General features: G+C 38.6%; 1 pseudogene; it reads left to right on the forward strand.

Annotated features, from left to right (window-relative positions):
* The first annotated feature begins 6,788 nt into the window (after positions 1–6,788).
* On the forward strand, positions 6,789–6,907 carry LOC132639046 (5S ribosomal RNA; annotated as a pseudogene).
* The last annotated feature ends 1,303 nt before the right edge of the window (positions 6,908–8,210 follow it).

Genomic DNA, 8,210 nt, shown 5'->3' on the forward strand with positions numbered 1-8,210 from the left:
ATAGATCTTCGGACATCATAGATACGCATCAAAACCATATGAAATAGCTTATGGAAGTCAAGAATATTAGCCATCCTAGTGGTGTTATATCCCGTATTTTTATACGTTGGGATATTTTAAGCTAAACGCGACAAGTTAAAGACAAGACTATTTTAAGGTACGAGGTAGAGGCTTTAACTTCCGATTTTGTTACGGTGCACAAGTTGCCTATAAATTTCGTTTGGTATAAAAATATTATTATTGGAGATTAGGAATTAATAAATTGTGCTTAGTGTATTAAGTGGGAATTAGTATTAATCAAATTAATTAGAATTAATGGACATGTGGGCCCCACCCGATTAGTATTTAAAAAAAAAAAAAAGAGGAAAAACAAGTCATGAGTTAGTGGACACCTTGGAGGGGCACGTGGGGGGGGCTTAGGAGCCTCCCATATATACTACTAAATGCTGCAACATGCATCACTCTTCATGAGTTGATCAAGAAACAAGAAAAAAAAGAAAAAAAAAAAAACAACACACATAGGAGCAAGCTCGGCCATGGAGAATTTGGCTGAGCATTGAGAGGGTGAGGAGTGCATGTCGATATTGCAAATGATGCCTTAGACATCATTAGACACGGATTGAACAAGAGGCTAGAAAGAAAAATTGTTGAACAAAAAAAAAAAAAAAAAAAACAAAACAACAAAGGCTCTCGGCCAAGACTGCTTAGCCGAGCAGTGGAGGAAAAAGTTTGTTGAAATTCCAAGTGTGATTAATGTATCAAAGTGTTGTGGATATTCAAGTGATTAGCAAGGTTAAGAAACCAATTTGTTAAGGTAAGAATTGATCACTCCTTTTACATTTACGATGAGTTTGGATGTATTGTTAATATGTATAAATGTGAATTGAGTGTATAAATAATTGTGTATGAAGATATTGGATTGTTTTTGTTGAATTTTAAAGTGAGCCGTGGCATGGGTTTATGTGAAGAAATGTTTAAATTTCTTGTACATGAGGATGGTTTGAATGTTGTAGTGTGTATGAAAGGAATGAAAATTTTTGAATTTTGTATGTTTGGTATTGAAGCCGTGTAGGGACTGGTTTAGGAGAATTAATGGACTGATTTGTTTAATGCTCTAGTTGTTGTTGTTATGGACGTTGTGGTGCATTGAATGCATAATGAATATGTGAGTTTGAAGTGCAAAAGAAATGGTATATGTTGAATCGGAAAACAGTCCAAACCGTGGACTGTTTTAGTAAAAAGGATGGGTTAAATTTATTTTGAATGTTGATTGTTATTGTCATGGGTTCTAGAATAAGAATGAGGATATTTATGGTTAAAAAAAAATTGGAGTTGAAGTCGTTATGGGCTGTTGTAGAAGTTAGTATGTCGTTAATATAGTTTCTTGCGATTATATAGACAATGTTGCTAAACGTGTTGTTGTTGTTTGGTTGAAGTTGGAAAATTGCGAATTGTATGGTATGTTGGTCGGGCCGTTTTAAACAATGTGCGGGCTATCCGAAGCCCCCGCGAGTTATGTTTAAATAGTCTCGGATTGATACTTGAATGCATGACTAGCAATGTTGGCTTAATGGTAGTAGTTGGTTTGAATACGAACGAAACGTCGTCTAATTGGTTAAAAGGGATTATTAACGTTAGAATACGTATTGAATTCCCTCGTAGCCTAATTGTAGCTCTTGATATCTTAATATAGGATAAGGTACTATTGGGTAGCGTGTACGAGTTATAATACGACTAAACGCTAAAGCTATGTAAAGCCTATCCCTTATTTCTTTTGGCATGTCCTAGAAGTAAGTAAGATATGATATAAGCCTTGGGGAAATTCTACTCTCTAATTCCAAGCATGACTAATGATTTTTATTCGTTCTTGATGCTAGAACTTTTAGGATAGTCAAGCTATTATATGATTGACTAATAAATGAGGTATAAAAGTTCCTACTCTTAAAGAATTGCATAACTAGAAGCATGCTTGACTTTCATAAGCTATATCATGTTAAATTGATACATACATATGAATCCTGAAACGTTCCTTGATATAGTTTGTAGTAGCATTTAGGAAGAACTTAATGTGATTATTATCCTGATGCTTAAGAGCCGATTAGTTTACTTATCTATTGAGTCTCAAAAGATGATTTGTATGTATGTGGTTGCTTATTACTCTGCTCGTGCTTACCGTTACATCCTTCACTGAGTCCCGGGCCAGTACACGTTTTCGTGCGCATATTTACTATATTACTCATCGAGTCCCTCACTAGAGGGCCGGGACACGTTATATATATACATGATGATATGATGACATGATGATATGATGATATGATGTTATGATGATATGGGGACGGCGGCCAGGAGGGCATATGATCATTATTTCACCGAGCCCCTCACTAGAGGGCCGGGACACGTATATGTACATGTTTATGATGCTATGATTTTAATTACCGAGCCCCTCACTAGAGGGCCGGGACACGTTATATATGTTATGTACAGAATGATTATTCAGGTTTGACTACTAAACTCTATATTGATATTGGTATGAGGTTGATAAATATGAATTATGTTCAAAGGTAAGTTTTATGGATTTCTGTTTGTTGCATTAGATCCTACACTCCTTGTCTCAGTATGATTCTATTTACTATATTTCACACTTTACATGCTCAGTACATATTCCGTACTGACCCCCCTTTCTTCGGGGGGCTGCGTTCATGCCCGCAGGTACAGATGCTCGTTTTGGAGATCTGCCAGCCTAGGATATCTATCCAGCTACTTTGGGAAGCTCCTTTGTTCCGGAGCCTAGCTTGTGGTATAAATCCCTTTTGTTGTATATATATGTGTTTGTTCGGGGTACGGCGGGGCCCTGTCCCGTCATATGACACTGTCATTACTCTTAGAGGTCTGTGGACATTTGTGTGGGTCTGTATATAGTTGTTGTTTCGTTGTATTGATATGACTTATGTTTGGGGCGTACCCATTCGTAGTGGCAGCCTTGTCGGCTTGCGTAGATATATATATGTTTGTTGTTGGAAATTGGAACTCCTCAGGAGACAGGTGGCTATGACATGCATATATGTGACAACTTTAAAATAACACCTTGCCTTTTTATACAAATAAGTTCTCGATATGCTAGCTGTAGATGATCATAGTTAACAGGTAATATGAGTGTCCAACTCGGGCACTAGTCACGGCCTACGGGGTTGGGTCGTGACAAGTGGCTCTAAGAATAGGAATTTCTTTGAAATCATACATATACGTCATTTGTTCGTTTCATAAGGATCATGCCAAAAGAAAGAAAGGGTAAGCCTTACATACCTTGCCCGCTTTCTACGCTAATCCAAACTTAAGTCTTTGGCTTCGCAAGATCTACAACAATATTCATACATACCAAACGTTAGCCATAAACACTTAAGAGTCCAATTCTAAACCAACACTTTATTTATAGAAATTTCGGCAACATTTCCCCTGTAAATACAACCATCCCCGAGAATCCAACTCGGCTAAATCATCAACAACAAATCCGAGAATTTAACTCGGCCAAATTATCAACAACAATACTAACAGTTATTCTAAAAATATCCACAATCAATTCAAAAAGCATACTAACGCTAGCAACTTCTTTCTACAAACTTTGATGGCGTTTCATTTTCGTTCAATTCATAATTGCTTACATATTCAAGTACTAATCCGCAACCATTCAAACAATATTCAAGAATACTTCAAACAACCCGTACAGTATTCAAAACAATCCAACCAATATGCCATTCCACCCGAAACCTCCCAAATGGAACAAGAACAACAACAACACATTTCCTTCCTTCAAATTCATGAACTACACCAACAATTCACACACTAACAATATTATTTTCCATAAATACAAGAATCTACATTCAAATTACATTGGCTTCTAAAACAACTCTCCAACACTTACAACTTCAACTAGAATCGTCAAACTTTCATTATCAACATAGAATCCACAACAACAACAACCAAAACACTAGATAAAATTGATTCATTCTCTTCTATACCACACAACAACCACACGGCCACAATACTATATATACACGGCCACAACATAACATCCATATTTTCATAAATTTCATCCATTTCTACATACTACCACATACACAACCATCCATAACATATAAAAAAAGATTAATTCTTACCTTTTTCCCTTAACTTTTCACTTGGCTATGGTTATGAACTTGCAACAAAGAGGGGTCTACTTGCTCCAACAATCATACCACGTTAAAGAGGGCCTTCTAATTGCTTGAATTACTAGAAGAAAATAATTTTTGATCAAATTTTTCAAGGGGTCACTTTGGCTCTCCCATGGCCGAATGGCCTTCTCATTGTTTTTCTTTCTCCAAGCTTCTTGAAATCTCTATGGATGAAGATGAGAAATATGACCATTAAGTCATCTTTTGGTCTTATTTATTAAACCTCCATGTGGGCCTAAGCCCACTCCCTATTGGACGGCCCACTTGGCCCCTTTTTGCTTCAAGGCCTTTTTTTTTTTTTGGAATTCATGAAAAATTATTTTTCCAATTTCCAAATTTGCCCTTAGCCTTCCTCAATATTACCATGAACCACCTTGTAAATTTCCCTTTTTACCCTTAGCCTTTCTCAATATTTCCATACTAATAAACAACTTGTTCATTAAAATAATTTTGGAAAATGGTCTTGCCCTTAACTTCTCGCAATTATCTCGAATTATCTGAACGTACAAAATACGGGCTATAACATGCTTGACATGATAGTTGTCTTTAATTCTCAAGTGTTGGTTCATTCTGATTATTCTGTTGAGTCTCCGATGATGATTTAGTTTGCATATGGTTTCTCATGATATTCTACTCATGCATAACGTTAATATATCATTCACCGAGTCCCGGGCCGGGTACGTAATCGTGCACCGTTTCATTGCATTGTTCACCGAGTCCCTCACTAGAGGACCGGGTATGTATATTATATATTTCACCGAGTCCCATAATGGGCCGGGTACGGTATATGACTAATTCACCGAGTCCCTCACTAGAGGGCCGGGTACGTATTATATTTCACCGAGTCCCTCACTAGAGGGCCGGGTACGGTATATATATGATTATTTCACCGAGTCCCTCAATAGAGGGCCGGGTACGGTATATATATGATGATTTCACCGAGTCCCTCACTAGAGGGCTGGGTACGATATATATATGATGATTTCACCGAGTCCCTCACTAGAGGGCCGGGTACGGTATATTATATATATGCATGACTCTCATCTCATAAGGCATAGATGCATTGGTATCCTTGATTATCATACTTGTCTCTTGTCATCTTCTACTCAGACATGATCTTCATTATTGTACTTCATGCTTTACATACTCAGTACATTTTCCGTACTAACCCCCTTTCTTCGGGGACTGTGTTTCATGCCCGCAGGTACAGACACTCAGTTTGGTGATGCTCCGGCTTAGGGCTTCTGCCCAACTGCTTGGAGAGCTCCATTGTTCCGGAGCTTGAGTTATTTTGGTACAGACCCTTTTGACGTAGACTTTGTTACACTCTTAGAGGTATGTAGACATATGTGGGTTGTGTATATACGGTTTGGTCAGCTATATCGATGTAGTTCGTCTTGGACGTCCCCGTGTATAGCGGCATCCTTGTCGGCTTGCATATTTGTGATGTTTTGGTTAACTGTGACTTCTCAGGAGATAGGTTCTTTCTGATGTATGATATGATGAGTTCACAACATGCTTTTACAGAGTGCCACATTGTTTTCAGTTTCAGTCTGATTATATCTAGCGGGTCGTATACAGGTTCCCAGCTCGGGCACTAGTCATGGCCCATCGGTTTGGGTCGTGACAAAAGTGGTATCAAAACAGTTCATCCTCGGAGTGTCTACAGACCGTGTCTAGTAGAGTCTTGTTTATCGGTGTGTTGTGCACCACATCTATAAACAGGAAGCTACAGGATATTTAGGATGTCATCTTTCTTTCTGATCATAGATCGTGCAGTAGAGCCAATGATAGGAAAGCTCGTTCTTGGTACGATTTTTGTTAAATTGCAGGATTGTATTGGAGGAGAGGACAAACTCAGTTAATGGGAGCGTAAGTGAGGCTCCGAAGGGGGACATGAGACCCGTATCGCCCGTCGACTCAAGATCGAGGATGTTAAGAGGTATAAGAAAGAGCATCAGTTATTCCATTGAGGCAGACCCATCGGAGGATGTGGCTCCAGTAAGAGAAGACCCGACTGAGAAATCATATGACAAAGACCCGTTTAAGGGTCACGAGACTCATATGGATGAAGACGTAATTGAGGAAGTACAAAGTTGGCACATCTAGATTTTCCTTACGTTTCAGCATTATGTTAGGCCAGACTAGTAGACGGTGGGAAGACAAGGATGGAGAGCACACTTCACTCTATAGCCCACCAAATCAGGCTAAGGACCGATCAGCTACAGGTGTACAAGTTCTTATTGGAATTTCCTATGTGCGTATGTAATTACTTCAGGGTAATACTGAATAGTGATGAGCGGAAGTCCTAAAGGGGATCAGTGACTTAAGTATTTGGAAGTAACTGCGATCAAGATGCCTTCTCCACCATTGGGAATCTTGAAAGCTAGGATGAAAAGTAGTCATACATGCAGATTGAAGGTGATTATTGAGGATTTCAAAGGCCAAAATAGCATTTTCTTAGTTGGATGAGTAAGAGATCCTTTCTAATTCGGAGGGAGATGCATTACGAGAATGTTTTGGAATATGTTAAAACTTCAACTTGCTTTAGGTTATGTGAGGAAGGTCACACAGTAAGGCGTATGCGATTATACCAGCACTAACGCACTGGATCCCATTAGCACTCCAAGGTTAAGCGTGCTGGGTGACAGAAATACTAGGATGGGTGACCCCCTGGGAAGTATATTAAGAGTCTTACAAATTCAGACATAAAAGACAGATGAGAAGCTAGAGTAGCCTAAGGGAAATTAGAGTATGCGGAGTGGTTAGAAACCATAAAAGGTCGCGAAGGATGAGGCGGACTAGACCGGCAAAGAGAAAAAAAAAGTGCATCACAGCTCTAGAATTAGGATGAGTTCGAATAGTATTGGGAAGTACTTTGTAAGCGAGGCGTTAGTAAACATATATATATATATATATATATATATATATATATGTATATATATATATATGTATATATATATATGTATATATATATATATATGTATGTATGTGTATGACATCCCATATGTGGCTGCGCCAACCGGTATATGTGTCCCAGCAACCGACGTTGCGGTATACTGAAGGCATCAATCGAACAGGGGAGTGAAGTTCAAGTGATAGATGTTACAAGGTAAGTTGATGATATTGTCACCACAGGCTAGAGTTGGAAAGTCCTAATGCAACAACATCAGGGAAAGGAAGAAAGTGAATATATAGAAAGTAAAGAGATTAGAATGCCTTGATAAAAAAAAAGTGTAAGAAACGAGGGTAAGTGAAGCTTCCAAGAGGGACGATGGGTAAGGCAAGGGACTATTTGGATAAAATTCGAAGGTAGGCATGCGAAAGGGATAAAGTATGCTAGTGTGAAACAAAAGATAAATGTGTGGGGTCAGAAAACAGACTTCGATAAGTGGGACTAAAGGATAGTAATAACAAATAGGGATGTGAAGTAAGAGAGAGAATGATCAGGCCTTGCAACAATACTAAGAGATTTCCAGCTCTCGAGAGGTGTATAAAGGGATAAATGTGTAGTCATACTGACACGGTTGCCTCGGAAACGGAGAAGCTTTCCCAAAAGATGATTTAAGAATAGAACGGATTTGCACATTTAAAGGAATATTTTACGAACGTTAGGGTCGATATTATAAAATAACAAGTGGAGAAGGGCGCTCGGGGAGGAAGGAACTCAAGGAAGGTTTGAGGATGAAAGCAGGAAAGGTACACTAATGGGCTGGTCAAAAGAAGAAGAAAGGAAGAAAAGAAAAAATTGAGCAATCACCAATGACAAGCGAGAGGTTAATGAACTAACAAAGCTAACCGGGAGGTAGTACATCAATGAAATGGGATGAGGATAAGGAATACCGTGGTTTAATTATAAAGGAAATAGAAGGATGTATGGGAAATATTCATGAGTATGGACTAGCCTTGGCGGCAGGAAGGATAAGGAAGAAGAGGGTATATTTGCAAGGAATTCATGACATGAACAAGAAGTGGCAGAACACTGGAAGAACTACAACGCAT

This window comes from Lycium barbarum, chromosome 4, assembly GCF_019175385.1.
Source record: "Lycium barbarum isolate Lr01 chromosome 4, ASM1917538v2, whole genome shotgun sequence".
Classification (NCBI taxonomy): domain Eukaryota; kingdom Viridiplantae; phylum Streptophyta; class Magnoliopsida; order Solanales; family Solanaceae; genus Lycium; species Lycium barbarum.